We start from the raw sequence: 17,774 nt of genomic DNA, 5'->3' as shown, positions 1-17,774 counted from the left end.
CAAAGCAGCCAAAAACTAGAGAGAATTTGATCCTTGAATTCAGGAACCAAATTAGATAAAATCAATGTATTTATTGATGTTTTTATAGGTGCTCTACAGTCCACTTGGTGCAGGACAGCTAGAATTGAAGCAAAAAGTTAGTCTTATTGACCTGAGGAGTCAAAGAATAGTGTTTGGAGCTATCACAACATCTGGAAATTGAGGGGTAAAAATCCCAGAGAGAAAGATCACAGAGCAGATAGGTAGGCCCCAAATCTGCTCATAATCTCCTCTCTAATCTTTGGTGAGCCTCACCTGCACATGTGAAAGGGAAACTCCAAGGTGACCAATGAAAACCTGTAGCTGAGAGACTGAAAGAACAGAACAGAAATTTTTAAACTCTTGTTCACTGCACCAAGACAGAGTTTAGAGTTTGAGTCCTGCCAAGTTTGAGGAGCTTGGTAGTTTTTCAAGATTACCACTTAGACTCTCGAAAAGTCATGCTTTAGTTATAAAGGCTAGTTATCAGATTCCAGAGATTTGCTTTAGGACTAATAACACAATGGAAACAGACCCCATCAAAGCATAAAATCAAGCCTCTAAAAGTTCATGGTGAGCTGCCAGTAATTTAAATGCCATGGACCACAAGATTCTCTACTGTTGAGAGGAAAAAACAGAAACTAGAGTTTATAATGTATTCTTTACGATGTCCAGTATACACTAAAATAGTACTAGACATACATATGAAGAAATGGGGAAATGTGACCAAACAGTAAATGATCCAAGATGACTTGGATGTTACCAAGACTTAAAATTAGCTATTATATATTTGTTTAAGGAATTAAAGAATAAGATAGTCATAATAAGTGGACAGATGGATTATTTCAGCAAAAAAAAGGAAACTAAAAAAGAATGAAATATAAATTTTCAAGCTAAAAAGCACAGTGTTTGAAATAACATTTACTGGATGAATTTAAGAGCAAAGGGTTAGGGAATTAGAAGACATCCATAGAAACTATCCAGTCTGAAGAATAGAGAGAATAAAAATTATGTGAAAAAGTGTGTGAAGAGAGCTTTAAGGTCCTGTGGGAAAGTATCAAATAATCCAATCTATATAAATTGGCTTCCTGGAAAAAGAAGACAGGGAAAAGGAAAAAATTTTAAAAATAATAGATGTATAATGGAAAATAAATCAAGTTATAAAGCCACGCAGCTCAGCAAACCCCAAGCAAGGCAAGTACAACAAAACAAAACAAAACAAACAAACATCTAGGCACAGTTTTGCCAAAGTTGTCAGAGGAAATAGATCACATACAGGGATCAATTATATAATTAATCACCTTCTTTTCAACAGAAGCAATGAGACAGATACAACGTAACAACATCTTTAAAGTGCTGAATGATCATACCTGTCCATCTGGAATTCTACATCCTGCTAAAATATCCTTCAAAAATGAAAATAAAGGCTGACCTGCTAACGGTATATTAAAGGAACATTTTCAGACCAAAGAAAATAAAACTAAGTACGAACTCAGATCAACAGAAGAAATAACACCAAAAATGTTTTTTTCAAAAGTGGGTAAATATACAATATTTTTTCTTCCTTTTTAAAAAAATGTAGCTCATTGTTTAAAGCAACATTTAATTGTGGCATTATAATATATGTTGATATATAGCATGTGCCTGGGAATTAATGGAATGTTACAGTTTCTGGGCTTTGACATTTTACATAAGGGGGTCAAACATTCACTCTGAGTAGACTGTGGTGAGTCAATAATGTATGTTATAATACCTAGAGTAATTACTTTTAAAATACAAAAATATATAGTTAAATCCATGGGAAAACTAAAACGAATACTATAAAAGTGTTATTAAGCAAAAATAATGTAGGAAAGGAGAAACAAAGGAAAATGATGGAGTAAATAGAGACTAAATAACAAAATGGTAAACCTAAATCCAACTATGTCAATATTTAATGCTACACATAAATGGATTAAACACTAACTAAAAGACAAATATTGCCAAATAATATAAAAAAGCAAAATTCCACCGTAAACAGTCTATCAGATGTGCACCTTAAATATAAAGATACAGATAGGTTGGAAATAAAAGTAAAAATATATAGCATGCAAACTGTGAGCAAGAGAAACGTGGTGTAACTATGTTAACCCTAGAGAAATGCAGACTTCAAGTAAAGGATTATTAGTAGAACTTAAAGGCATTTCATAATGCTAAAGGATAAATTCATCCGAAAGACGTAATAATTATAAATGTATATGCAGTTAATAATAAAACTTCAGCATATAAGGAGCAAAAACTGACAGAACTAAAGAGGGGACTAAAACAATCCACAATTATAAAGACCTAACATCACCCTCCCAGTAATTGAAAGAATAACTACATGAAAAATTAGGCCGGGCATGGTGGGCTCACGCCTGTAATCCCAGCACTTTGGGAGGCTGAGGCGGGCAGATCACGAGGTCAGGAGATTGAGACCATCCTGGCTAACACGGTGAAACCCTCTTCTCTACTGCAAAAAAAAAAAAAAAAAAAAAAAAAACCAGGCGTGATGGCAGGTGCCTGTAGTCCCAGCTACACAGGAGGCTGAGGCAGGAGAGTGGCATGAACCTGGGAGGTGGAGCTTGCAGTGAGCTGAGATCGCACTACTGCACTGCAGCCTGGGCAATAGAGTGGAACTCCATCTCAAATAATAATAATAATGATAATATAGGAGATTTTGATACTAAGAACCATCTTGACCTAACTGACATTCACAGAATGCTGTAACCAGTAACTTCAGAAGATATATTCTTTTTAAGTACGTAAAGAGCATTCCTCAAGATAGACCATATGCTGGGCCATAAAATAAGACTCAAATTTCAAAGGATTGGCATTTTACAAAGATGTTTTCTTACCACAGAGGAGTTAAATTAGAAATTAATTACAAAAAGATCTCTTGAAGACTGCTAAATGAACTGTAGGTTAAAGAAGAAATCACAAGAAAAATGAGAAACTTTCAAAATGAATGATAATGAACATATAACCTATCAAAATTTGTGGAATGCAGGTAAATCAGTTCTTAGGAGAAATACACTTTGAAATGTTTATATTTTAGTTGGGCTGGGAGCGTGGCTCACACCTGTAATCCCAGCGCTTTGGAGGCCTAGGTGGGCAAATCCTTTGAGGTCAGGAGTTTGAGACCAGCCTGGCCAACATAACGAAACCCTGTCTCTCCTAAAAATACAAATATTTTTATTCTGGGGCATGGTGGCACATGCCTGTAATCCCAGCTGCTCAGGAGGCTGAGGCAGAAGAATTGCTTGAGCCGGGGGAAGTGGAGGTTGCAGTGAGCTGAGATCGCACCTCTGCACTCCAGCTTGGGAGACAGAGCCAGACCCTCTCTCAAAAAAAAAAAAAAAAAAAAAAAAAAAAAAAAAAAAAGCTGATATTTTAGTTAAAGAAAGGTGTCAAATCAATGATGTAAATTTTCATTTTAAGCTACTACAAAAAGAACAAATTAAACTCAGTTAAACCATATATATGTAAATAATAGAAATAATAAATATGAAAGTAGAAATCAATGCAATAGAAAAGAATAAAATTAACAAAAGACACAAGTTGTGTCTTTGGAAAGAGTAATAAAATTTATAAACTGCTAGCAAACAAATTACTAATATCAGGAATAAAATAAAACTATAGAGCCTATAGACCAGCAGTCCCCAACCTTTTTGGCTCCAGAGACCAGTTTTGTGGAAGACAATTTTTTCATGAAACAATTGGGGAGTGCGTGGTTTCGGGATGAAACTCTTCCACCTCAGATTGTCAGATATTCAATTCTCATAAGAGGCGTACAACCTAGATCTCTTGCATGCACAGTTCACAATAGGGTTAGTGCTCCTATGAGAATTTAATACCACCGCTGATCTGACAGGAGGCAGAGCTCAGGAGGTAATGCTTGCTCGCTCACTGCATGCCTTCTGCTGTGTGGCCCAGGTTCTACACAGGCCACGGACCAGTACCTGTCTGTGGCCCGGGGATTGGGGACCCCTGCTATAGACATTAAAAGAATAATAAAATAAGGGTGACTTATGTCTTTATGACAGTACTGGAAAAATTGGGTAAATGTGTAGTAAAAATGATCCTCAGCTTCTACCTCACATAATACACAGAAATTAATCAGAGGGATAATTACAGATCTGAACCTAAAACCTAAAACTTGACTATTACTAGAAGAAAACAGGACAATATTGGATCCATTAATTAAAAACAGTAAGCCACAGACTGTGAGAAAATATTTATAATACCCATATCCTACAAAGGATTTATATAGAGAATACATAAATAACTCTTACAAGTCAACAATTGGAAAAACAAATAAGAAGTGTAATAGATAGACAAAATACTTGGACAGATACTTCCCAAAAGATATGTACAAGAATAAATGCTCAAATATCATTAATTGTCAGGAACATAAAAACTAAAACTATAATAATATATAATTTTATATAAAATGTTGGTGAGCCTGTGGAACCCCTAGAAATTTCATACAGTGATGATTAATATATAAAATGGTACCGTTTGGTAATTTCTTATGAAGATAAACATAGAACAGCCTTATCACTCAGCATTTCTACTCCTATAAACTTAGCCAAAGGAACAGAAAATATGTCCACAAAAGTATGTACAGGAGGGTATTCATGGAAGCTGGGATTTATTGAAGAGAGTATATGGGAACTTTCTGAGGTGATAGAAATATCCTCTATTATATTTAGCAAAACTCATTGACTTGTATGTATACTTAAGATCTGTGACCTTCACTGTATGTTAATTTTAGCTCCAGCCATCACAAAGCCAAGAAACAAACCTCATGAATGCCACTATTTCCCCTTGAGAAAAAGCAACAATGTCACAAAACATTGATAAAAAAGAGTGAAAAGTATTCTTAAATGAAGATCCTGAAACCTTTGTGTACTTTCTAGTCATTGCTCCCATTTGTCTTTTTTGTGAGATTTATGAAAAGGTTTAAAAGAAAGCTAAAATAATAACTGATAGAAGCATAACTTCTGGAACCTTAGGAAGACAATTTAGCAATGTCTGAAGACTCAAATTGCTCTTACCTTTGACCAGCAACCCCTCTTGTTGACACCTATTCCACAGAAATATTCACATTAAATGTATAAAGATAGACGTGGACAAAAATTTCACTGTAGCATATCTTGGAACAGGAGCAAACTAGAGACTGCTAAATGTCTACTGATAGGGGAATAGTTAACAAATTATGGCACATCTATGCTAACAAATACTGTGCAGCTGTTAGAAGAAAATATAAATATTAGATGTCTACAAGACAGTCTTGTGTGAAAGAAGCAGGCTGCAGAACAAAATGCACAATATTATCTGTTTTGAAATAACTTCCTCCATTCTCTCTTCTTTTTCTCTGCTTTTCTCCTTCCTTTTGCTTTGTGAATGCGTAGAAAATGACCCAAAGGATACACATTAAACTTTTATCAGTGGTTACCACCTGGAGAGAGGGTGTGGAGAGATGGTGAGAACTTTCATTTTTTTTTTTTTTTTTTTTTTTTGCTTTCTATATGCCTATAATGTTTGATATACACATAATGGATGTGTGGTTGTTTTGTAATTTAAAAAAGAAAAGCGTGGCTTGCACCTGTAGTCCCAGCTACTTCTTCGAAGGCTGAGATTGGAGGATCACCTGAGCCAAGGAAGTGGAGGCTGCAGACGGGATCTCACCTCCATACTCTAGCCTAGGTGACAGTGAGACCCTGTCTTTAAAAAAAAAAAAAAAAGAAAGAAATAAAGAAAGAAAAGAAGAAGAAAAAGACAAAAGGAAATGAAGGAAAAGGAAAGTAAAGGAAGGAAGAAGAAAAAACAGAAGGACGGAAGGAAAGAGAGGGGAGGAGAGAGGAAGGAAAAGAAGAGCCGGGAGAGGAAGGAGAGGAGGGAAACATAGGAAGGGAGACTGCAGGCCTCTGAAATGCAGAAGCAAAGACAATCATATGGTCAATGTTCTGAATTGCTCAGGGCTTGGTAGAATGATCCCTCTAGTCTATGGACCATAGATTTGATCTCTGCACCTTGAGAAGGTAATTAATATTTCTTAATTTTAAAGACAGAGTAGTCGATTCCACAACTTCCCTTGGTAACATTTTTATGTATACTGATCTTTACCTTCAGGTTATTACTTCCTTATATCTGAGGACTTCTGTCACCGGGCTAGAAATGGAATCACTGATCATCACATATCATTACACACAATGTTAACTTTCAGTTAATCTTGTTAATGTTAAAAGAGGAACAATGACTTGGAGGAGGAAACTTCCCCCTCATAAATAAATAAATATATATATATGTGTATATATATCCTATCACATTATATATATATCATATATATGATATACATATGCATATGATATATATATATCCTATCACGTTAAAGCCAGAAGAACTTGAAGAACAGTGGTGTACTGTACCTGCATAGCCTTGGAGTCAGGCAAGAATGAAAGGCAGCTCTGTCTCCTACCAGCTGTTTGCTTCGAGCAAACTAATTAACTTTCTTGAGCCTCAGTTTCCTTATTTGGAAAATAGAATCATAATAGTAACAATGATAATAACAACTCCTAACTTGCAGGCCTTTTGTGAGGATTACAAATAATTAATTGGCCAGGACTTTGAGTATTATAAAGAATTAATTGGCCAGGTTCACCCCTGTTATCCCAGCAATTTGGGAGGGTAGGGTGGAAGGATGGGTTGAACCCAGGAGTTCGAGATCAGTCTGGGCAACATAATGTGACCCCATCTATGAAAAACAAACAAACAAACCTGGGTGTGGTGGCGCATGCTTGTGGTCCCAGCTACTCTAGAAACTGAGGCAGGAGGATGGCTTGAGTCCAGGAGGTTGAGGCTGCAGTGAGCCATGATTGTGCAGTGGCACTCCAGCCTGGGTGACAGAGTGAGATCCTGCCTAAGAAAAAAAAAAAAAAAAAGAATTAATGAAAGCACCTGTGTTTAATCATGATTATATTTAATGGAACCCCATAAGGTAACCTAAAATGCTACTGGAGATAAGAACCCATCTCTCTCTACTTCACGGTCATAACTCCGTAACTGTTCCAAGGTTGGATCTCTTTACAACAGGCTTTTGTGAGATAGTCTCTTAATGATAACATTTGGGCTATTAGTAATTTACTGACAGTTGCGCATAGCTACCTGCCTTGTTGGGATCCACTTTAGAGTTCATAAGAGCCTAATATGCACCTATTCTGGGATGTGAAGGCTTATTCTCTAGATGAGGATTGTGGGCAGCAGATGTCCTTCAACCTCAGTGGAAAGGCCCACACTACAGGCAATGGGATTACACTTCATCAGGAGAGATTTAGGTTAGATGGGAAGAGAACTTTCTGACTGATGATTTCCTTCCTTGAAGTCTTTAAAAATAGACTAGTTCCTCGTCTGTCAGTTTTCAAGATGCTGGGGGTTAGAACAGACGGTTTTTCAAGATCCCTTTTAATTCCATGTGTTGCTTACGTCACGGGGCTGTATTTCTAAGAGCCATACGCATTATTGCAAATGTGTATAGAGACAATTTAGAGACCTTTTATTTTTTTTCCCCAAAGCAATGGGAAATGCTTTCTGTCTTGCCTGCCTCTCGAAGGGCCTATAGAATAACACAAAATTGTTTTAGCAAGTTAAAGAATAATTAATGGAAAATATGCAGAAAGAGATTTAAAATAACAATTGTGTAATAAAAATTTATATTTGTATTGCACATTAAAAATGTTACTGTAAGTATTATTATTTCCTCATTATTAGTTGTTTGAGTCAAACCTAAAACAGCATCGAACTGAGTCTGAGATCTAATTCGTTGAACGCCATTGAGTCTCGACCCCACCAGGCTGAAAAATGAGAATAAATATAAAGTAACACTGCCATCTAATGGATTCTATGTGTTACTGCCATTGTCTGAGGTAGCATTTACACTCAGATCTAACTCTAATGAATCATTGATATATTCTACCACCTTATTTTGTGTTTTTAATTCACCGTTTTTTTCTTTGTATTTTTTTCCTATAATCTGTTGGATTGGTTTTTTAATTCTTTCTTTTGTCATTTTAGGATATATTGTTATTACTGTTTTCTTTTATATTTTATCTCATACTATTTTTATTATTAAATAGTTCAAATATACAAATGAGTATATGGTGACCTATGTGCCCACACCTTAGCTTTATGGAGTTTTAATAAACCTAACTTCCTGCTATAAGTGCTTCAGATTTTTTAAAAGGAGAAAACATTACAGATTTAGTCGAAGACTGTATATTTCTTTTCAATTCTATTTCCCTCTGTCTCCAGAGTTAATCTTTCTCATGAGTTTGATGGTCATTAATTCCATACATGTTTTAAGGTTTTATTCTGTATTTTCTAATTAAACAATATATTTCAGCAGTTTTAAATTAAAAAGTGTTTATACAAATATATCTGCTGCTGCATTAACGTTATATTTTTGACATTCATTCATGTTGATTCGTGTACCTCTGGCTGATCATTTTAATACCTGTATAGTAATATTTCATTTATATGTGTACATTTTTTCCAACTTAGTCTCCTGTTGATGGACATTGAGTATTTACCCCAAGTTTTCCTTTTTTCAAGCAATGTTAGAATAATGTTCTTTTACATTTCTTCCTGTACACGTGTGTGAGAATTTCTGTAAAGTGACACTTTTGCTTATGCATCCCCTAAAATAATCTTCAAGAACTATGTAATTCCTTAAACAATTTATTTGAGAGACAGGGTCTTGCTATGTTACTGAGGTTGGAGTGCAGTGGTGTGATCACAGCTCACTGCAACCTCAAACTCCTGGGTTCAAGTGATCCTCCCACCTCAGCCTCCCAAGTAGCTAGGACTACAGCTGTATGCCATCACACCCAGTTAGTTTTTAAAAACATTTTTTGTAGAGATGGGGTCTTGCTATGTTGCTCACGCTTGTCTTGAACTCCTGGCCTCTTGTGAGGCCAAGTGATCCTCCTGCCTCAGCCTCCCAAAGTGCTGAGATTACAGGTGTGAGCCACTGTGCCTGGCTTCCTTGAACATTTTCAAGATAACATGAAAAATTTTTTATTTTACATTTCAATAGTAGTAAATGATATGATTTGGAGTTTATTAAAATATTGATATTTTAAAACAATAGTTCAAATATTGAGGCAGCACCACCATCACTATAAAGAAACATGAAGATGCTCTACTGGAATAGTCAAATTTTACATTGTTCCTTTTTCTCCTTACACTCACATTTCCATTTCACTCCACAGAGTTTTATCCCAATGCATTCCTTTAATGTATGGACATATTTTCTCAATCATCTTCATATTTCTCCATAATACACTATAAATCAAAAATTAACAAAACATTTTTTCTCTGTGATTAAAAGACTGAAAGGTAAAGCATTTTATTCTGTATTGAATTATTAGCACTATTATTAGTATTATAAAATTGGTCAAAGCAAGACAATAATTATTTTGATAAGTAGTTATTAGGCATAAATATTAAAACTGTAAATATTAAAAATATATTTTGATGAAATATATTTGAGCTTCTTTTTCAGTTACGGGCATACCTCAGAGATAGTGCAGATTTAGACAGTAGCATTCTGTCTGAAAACCAATGTATATACTTAAATTAAAATACTTTATTGCTAAACAATGCCAACAACCATCTGAATCTTCAGTGAATTGTAATCATTTTACTGGTGGAGGGTCTTGCCTCGATGTTGATGACTGCTGACTGTTCAGGGTGGTGGCTGTTGAAGGCTGGGGTGGCTGTAGCAATTTGTTAAAATAGGATAATGAAGTTTGCTACATCCATTGACTATTCCTTTTATGAAAAGTTTCTCTGTCATACAATGCTCTTTGATAGCATTTTACCCATAGTAGAACTTCTTTCAAAATTTGGGTCAATCCTTAGTCCCAGCTACTCGGGAGGCTGAGGCCGGAGAATGGCGTGAACGCGGGAGGCGGAGCTTGCAGTGAGCCGAGATTGCGCCACTGCACTCCAGCCTGGGTGACAGAGCGAGACTCCGTCTCAAAAAAAAAAAAAAAAAAAAAAAAAAAAAAAAAAAAAAACCTGTTGCTGTTTTATCAACTAATTTTATGTATAATAATATTCTAAATCCTTTGTTGTTATTTCAACAATGTTCACAAAATCTTCACCAGGAGTAGATTCTATCTCAAGAAACCACTTTTTTTGGCTCATCCATAAGAAGTAACTCCTCACTGTTTCATCATAAGATTGTAGCAATTCAGTCATATCTTCAGGCTCCATTTCTAAATCTAGTTCTCTTGCTATTTCCACCTCATCTGCGGTTACTTCCTCCACTGAAGTATTGAGCCCCTCAGTCATCTACCAGGGTTGGAATCAACTTCTTCCAAACTCCTGTCAGTGCTGGTATTTCAGCTTCCTCCCATGAATAACATACGTTCTTTCTTAGTGGCATCTAGTGTGGTGAATTCTTTCCAGAAGGTTTCAGTTCGCTTTGCGCAGCTCCATCAGAGGAATTGCTGTCTATGACTGCTATAACCCTACAAAATATATTTCTTAAATAATATGACTTGAAAGTCAAAATTAGTCCTTGATCTGTGGGCTGCAGACTGACTGTTGTGTTAGGCATGGAAACAGCATTAATCTCCTTGCATATCTCCATCAGAGCTCTTGGGTGGCTAGGTGCATTGTCAATAAGCAGTAACATTTTGAAAGAAATTTTGTATTCTGAGCAGTAGGTTTCAACAGTAGGCTTAAAATTTTTCAGTAAACCATGCTATAAACAGATGTGCAGCCATTCAGGCTTTGCTGTTCAATTTATAAAGCCCAGACAGAGTAGATATAGTACAATTCTTAAGGGCTCTAGGGTTGTTGGAATGGTAAATGAGCATTGGCGTCAACTTCGAGTCACTAGCTGCATCAAACCCTAACAAAAGAGTCTGCCTGTGTTTTGAAGCTTTGAAGCCAGGGATGGACTTTTTGAAGGCTGTTTGATCTACATTGAAAATCTGTTGTTCAGTGTGGCCACCTTCATCAGTTGTCTTAGGAAGACCTTCCAGTTTACTTGCTGCAGCTTCTACAGCAGCACTTGCTGCTTCACCTTGTACTTTTATGTTATGGAGATAGCTTGTTTCCTTAAACCCCATGAATCACTTCTTTTTGAGCTGCTTCACTTCTCAGCCTTCATAGAATCGAAGAGAGTTAGGCCCTTGCTCTGGATGAGGCTTCGGCTTAAGGGAATGTTGTGGCTGGTTTGATCTTCTATCTAGACCACTCAATTTTTTTCCATATCAGCAACAAGTCTGTTTTCTTATCATTCATGTATGCACTGGTGTAGCACTTGTAGTTTCCTTCAAGAACTTCTCCGTTGCGTTTACAAGTTGGCTAACTGGTGCAAGAGGGCTTTTGACATGTCTTCCTCACTAAGCTCAATCATTTCTAGCTTTTTTGAAAGTGAGAGATGGGTGCCTTCTTTTCACTTGAACACTTAGAGGACATTTTAGGGTTATTAGCTGGCCTCATTTTAATGCTGTTGTGTCTCAGGGAATAGGGAAGCCCAAGGGGAGGGAGAGAGGTGGGGGAATAGCCAGTTTGTGAAGCAGTCAGAACACACACAGCGTGTATTGATTAAGTTTGCTGTCACGTGGCACCCCAAAACAATTACAATACTAACGTCAAAGATCACAGATCATCATAAAAGATATAAGAACAATGAAAGAGTTCGAAGTATTGCAAGAATTACCAAAATATGATGCAGAGACGCAGTGCGCATATGCTGCTGGAAAAATGGTGTCAATAGACTCACTTGATGCAAGGTTGCCACAAACCTTCAATTTGTAAAAAATGCAATACCTACAAAGTGCAGTAAAGCAAAGTGTGGTAAAACATGGTATGCTTGTAGGTTGTGTAGTCATGAAAGTTCAAAATAAATTATATTTCTGATTGTTATTGGTATAGCCAAAGCTGCTAAGAAATCTTGTTCACATAAATAAGTGGATGGGGTTGGAATTATTTTGCTAAACTATGTCAATTATTTGAACTCATGATGAGTCATATTGTTAAAAATTAATGTAATTCTCATTAAAATTATGTTAATGATCTGTCAGCTGACAACTCAGTTAGGTCTGCCTTCAATTATATTGATAACAAAGATTTGGAAATGACTTGCAAAATATTTTGTTATACAGACAGTGTAAATACTTTCCCAGTTTCTTAGAAATATACCAAAAAAGGGTTTAGCAGTTTAATGGAAAAAAATGTTAATTATATCTATTGCTCTTTTATTTAATGGCACCTTGTTTAACTGAATATAATCAGAAAGTTTTGGGAAAATAAATATGTTTTTAATTTCAGTACAGCTTTGCTAACAAAGTAATTTTTGATAAAATTGTATAATCTCACGTACAGATATTTTCATCAAAATCTTAGAACTACAGATTCATCTAATTTGATTCATTGAAACTGGCAACTTGAAATTTAATTTGCATAGTTAGTCCTCATTGTCAGGCTTATCAGTCAAATTATACTTTCTGTCAAAAAATGTAATTATTTTTTAATTCAAATAAATGTGTTAATACATATTTCAAGGTACATTATGAAATCCTATGAGAAATAAAAATGTATCTTGTAAAGTAGACTAATAAAAGATGTTAAGATAAAGTTAATGTGATGTAGCTCTAATATAAATCGTTCATTTTATAAAGTCATAAAGTAGGACTGTAATGGTGTTTTCATTACTTAACGTGAAATAACACAATGTATTATGTACCCCAAATTACATTCTTTTTGTGAAACAAGGGGTAAGCAAGGACATGGGATTTCTTTTGGTAAGAAAGTGTGACCCTGAGCGTGTGTGTGTGTTTGAGTGTGTATTGAATTCCAGTTTAACTTTTGGAAGTGATTAAGAATCATGTAAAAATTAGAAATAACTTCAGTAATTTTAATAGACATTATAATCAAACATTACCTATCCATTTAATTTAAGAAAGGGTATATTTGCTGTAAATATATTGGACCACAATCTAATGGGAAATGAAAAAAATTAAACATGTTATAAGGTGGTATCAGATCATCTTATATAATCATATATATTTGTTATCATATGATTATGTAATTGTTATAACTCATAATTTGATAAATGTGCTTTAAGTATTTCATGGAATATTTTACTAATGTATTTATTATTTAATAAAAGTAGCATTTACTGTGCTCCCAAAACTCTGAGAATATTAACTGATCTATTTCTTATAACAACTCTATGAGGTAGCTACTCTAACATATTTTATAACTGAGGCACAGGGATGTATCTTAAATACCAACATAGGTAGTGAGAGGCACATTCTAAGTTTATACCAAATAGCATACATTGAATCTGAAAGATAGCCATAAAATTTTCATCCTTAAATTTTATCCAGCTATTAAAATATTAAATATATTAGCTATTTCTGAAAATGTTTTTTTCAGCGCAATTCATTTCAATTTCTTTGAAATGAATCAGCATCACTAACTTGTCTTGTTTCAGTTGTTCAAAGACTTTTTTTTTTTTTTCAGATAAGGGCATGTGTTAGGATTTTGAGACTGGCCAATAAGAGTTTATTACAATTAAATATGTGAAAATGTCCTTTTGGCATTATTTCCTACTAACCTTCTCCTTGCACTGCTCTTATGGGACCCCTCCTCAAGAAGGATTGTTTGATAATAAGAGAGAGATTGAAGAGATAAGGTCACTAAATGAATGTTATCTCTCCTATTTTCCCACAGCACAATATATTTCTATTCACAATGACCCAACATGGGCCAAAATACTCTGTTCCTAGGACCTTGTGTCTCTATCTTAAAAGAAATATGTACAAGACAGAAAATAACTTTGGGTTATAGTGCATTGGTCAATTACTAAAGGAAAAACCAATATTTCTAATTGCTTCTTTGTTTGGCGGCCCTGAGGTTTTTATACAAGGGGCAACATAGTATAATAAAGTTTAGAATGGCTAGAAGCATGTCTCTGTATCAGTCAGGATAGGTAATTTGTGCTGCAGTAACAAACAACCCCCAAATTTCAGTGACTTAAAGTGGCAAAGCTTAATTATTTTTCATTCAGCATGCCATCTTGCATTAGCTAGGCGCTCTGCTGTACCTTATCCCCACTCTGGAAACAAGACTGATACAGCTACCTCCAACCAGGTTGTTGTCATTTATCTTAGCAAAGAGAAAAGATCTCTGGAATGGTTTGCTCTGGTAGTTCAGTCCTCTGAGAACTGTAAAGTGGAGAGGATATTTGTAAAAGGGGAGGAAGGAAAGGACTAACTATATGAGCCTGAGAGTGAATGGGTCAGGCAGTTTTCCAGGTAGATCATTTTTAGGAAGGAAAAAATATGAAAGCTGAAAGTCTAAAGCTGATTTTTTAAATCCCAGTTTAAAACTCAGCGTCTTCACTTAGATGTCTAATATGAATCTCAGAGCTACTATGGGCAAAAATGGAATTCCTGATTTTCCCCCTACATTGCCTCCATCAACAGTACCCCTGTCTCAGTTATTGGCATCTCCATCCTTCCAATTAAGTTAGGCTGAAACTCTTGGAATCAATATTCACTGTTATTGTTCTCTTTCAATCCATATCCAATCTGCCAGCAAATTCTGATGATTATACTTTTAAAAAAATGCCAGAATCTGACTACTTTTTGCCATCTCTGTTGCTTCCATCCTGGTGGAGGCCACCATCATCTCTAGCCCGGAGAGTCACAATAGCCTATAACTTATCTCCCCATTGCCTTCCTTGACTGCCACCCTCCTCCCTACCAGTCTATTCTCAAAACAAAGGTTTGGGATAAAAAATTGCTAATTTCAATAAAGCTTTGCTAATATAATACTTTTTTTTGATAAAAGCAACCTAAGAGGTACATTGGTTCCCATCTTATCCAGAGTAAAATCCAGTGTCATCATGGCTTATAAAAAGTTATGAAGTCTAGCCTCTGGCTACTCTCCAACTTCATGGCCTTTCACTTTCCCACTTGCTTATTCTGCTCTTGCCACACTGGCCTTCTTTTTGTTCTTCAAACGTGCTAAGCCAATTCTCACTTCAGGGCCTTTGCACTTACTGTCTTCTCTGCTTGGTGAGTTCCTTGTGGCCTGATCCCTCACCTCCTTCAAATCTTGCTTTGGATCATCTAATTATCTTTTCAGTAAGGCCTTTGCTCAGCATTCTGCTTTAAATTGTAACTGATTTAATGTCTAGAACCAACCCAGAGGTAGAAACTCAATAATCTTGATGAAATTAATGAATCAACAATATTTTATTTTTATACAAATATATGCATATTTTCTTTCATAGCTTCCAGCTTATTGTCTTGTTTGAGTAGATTCTTCCTACACTTAGATTGCACTTTTAGTATTATAGATTTTGTTTCTACCTTTTAATTACTTTGACATTTATTTTGTATATGGTATGAGATAGAAATACAATCTAATTTAATTCCAAATGAATGACCACTTATGCTAGCATCATTTAGTAAACAATCATTGTTTTCCTACTCAATTGAGCTGATGTATGTGTCTCATATTAAAAATTTCACATATTCTGGAATCTATTTAATGAATCTTTGTTCTCAATTATCTATTTGTTTATTCCCTTGCCAATATAATATTGATTTGATTAAAATCACTTAATAGTATATTTTGATATCTATTAAAACAAATCTTCCAACGTGATCCTGTTTTAACATTGTTTAGGGGAGGGTTTTGAGGGGATATTTTCTCTTCCATATTAATGTATCAATCAAAATAATTGAAGTTTTAATGGTATTACATCTTTACATCCAAGAATGTGGGGTTTTTTTTTTTAACATATTTCAGATCTTATATTTTTTCCTGCAATAAATGTTATAGTTTTTAAAAGTGGTGAAATATTTTGTATATGTGAAATATCTTATTGATCTTATCCTTTCTTGTTAAACTTATTCCCTAGTATTTTAAGTTTTTAGTTTTAATCACTTTGCATTCAACAGCATCCAGCAAATATTTGTTGGGTTTTCTGCCAACTGCTGTTAGTTCATAGAACAATACCAGGCAAAAAAAAAAAAAAAAAAAAAAAAAGAAGAAGAAAATCTTCACCCTCATGGAGCCCACATTCTAGTAGGAAAAAGCAAATTAAAAAAAGCAAAGTCAACAAAAATATATAATATGTTAGAAGATGATAAAGTTAATGGAGAAAAATCACTGTGTTGGGAGGGGATGACAGTTTTCAGTGGGGAAATTTTTACTGAGAAGATGATGTTCTGGTAAAGATTATAGATAAGGGAGATAGTCATCTAGGTTTCACAGGGAGGGGCGTTTCAGGTAGAAGTCTCTGCAAATGGAAAGGCCCTGCGAAGAGAGCTGGCCAGGTGTGAATGAGGAACAGTGGTCATTGAATGTGGAGCAGAGTGAACTAGATTAGAAGGAGAAGAGGTGAAAGTAATGGGAGTCAGACCCTACAGGGCCCTGGGTGTCTCCATAAGAAGGTTGGATTTATTCTGAGTGAGTTGCAAAGTCATTGGCGGGTTTTGAACAGAAGAGTGGCATGATCTGACTTAGGCTTTCATGGAATCCCTCTGATTATACTGAGAATAGACAAAAAGAGGAGTGAGGTTGGAAGCAAGAAAGCAGCAATCCAGATGAGAGGTAATGGAGACTTGGCCAGGGCTGGGAGCAATGAAGGTTAGGAGATGCGATTAGATTCTGGATACATATAGAAAAAAGAGCCAAAGGAATTTGCATATAAATTAGATGTTGGAGGTGAGAAAAGGAGGGAAGTTAGAGATGAATCTATGGTTTGACAGACTGGAAGAGTAGAATTGTCAGCAATTGATTTGGAGAAAACTATGGAAGGAGCAGGTTTGGAGGAAAGCTGAGGAACCTAGTTTAGATATGTTTGAGATTTGCCATGCCTGTTAGATGTCTAAGAGGAAATACTGGGAAGGAAATAAGAAGAAAGGTCCAGGATGCAGATATAAGTGTGGAAGTCATAGGCATGTAGATTTAGTATTTAAAGCCAAGAGCCAGGATGGCATCATTGAGTAAATGAGTGTGAGGAGGTCCCAAGACTTGAGCTCTGGGACACTCTAACTTTAAAAGGTCTTGGACTTGGGAGCTCTTAGGGTGATGGAAATGTCTATGTTGATAGGTGTGCAGGGCATATGCTTATATATATTTTTCATCATATTGGACATAAGAATTGTGCATTTAACTATATCACTGTCTACAAATTTTACAAAAAAATTATTAAGCATACAAACAAAAGCTCTCAAAGATAAGGAGGGACAACCAAAGCAGTCTAAGGATGAGCAGGCAGTGAGATTGGGAGAAAATTGAGAGAGTGAGATGTCTTGATAGCCAAGTGGAGAAAATATTTCAGGAAGGAGGAAGGGATCATTTGTGTTAAATGCTGCTGAGAAGCAATCTTATAGCAATATTTCCAATGGAGTAATAGTGGTTATAGATTAAAGTGTGTTCAAAAGAGAATGAAAGGAAGGAAGACAGACAGTGAATTTCTACAAGTTTTTGAAGGAGTTTTTCAATAAAGGGCTGTAAAGGTTAGGAAAGGCATGGATATGCTATTTGGAGAAATAAGTCAAGACAGGATTTCTATTTAAACATTTCTCATAAAATTTCAAAATATATATACCAAAAAGAGTATTACACTTATATATATAGTTTTAAACTAGTTATAAATATAGTACTCATCTCACTACTAGCTGAATCAAGAG

The 17,774-nt window shown here is 35.4% G+C and overlaps 1 long non-coding RNA gene across 1 annotated transcript in view; it reads right to left on the bottom strand.

Annotated features, from left to right (window-relative positions):
* LOC144340162 (uncharacterized) overlaps positions 1-17,774 on the bottom strand; it is a 71,477-nt gene that overhangs the window by 40,559 nt on the left and 13,144 nt on the right. Inside the window, exon 2 of the long non-coding RNA XR_013415924.1 lies at positions 6,820-6,961. This is a non-coding gene — a long non-coding RNA (uncharacterized LOC144340162). The remainder of the gene's footprint in view (positions 1-6,819; positions 6,962-17,774) is intronic.

This window comes from Macaca mulatta, chromosome 3 (assembly GCF_049350105.2).
Source record: "Macaca mulatta isolate MMU2019108-1 chromosome 3, T2T-MMU8v2.0, whole genome shotgun sequence".
Taxonomy (NCBI): domain Eukaryota; kingdom Metazoa; phylum Chordata; class Mammalia; order Primates; family Cercopithecidae; genus Macaca; species Macaca mulatta.
This window is presented reverse-complemented; position numbering and strand designations above follow the sequence as displayed.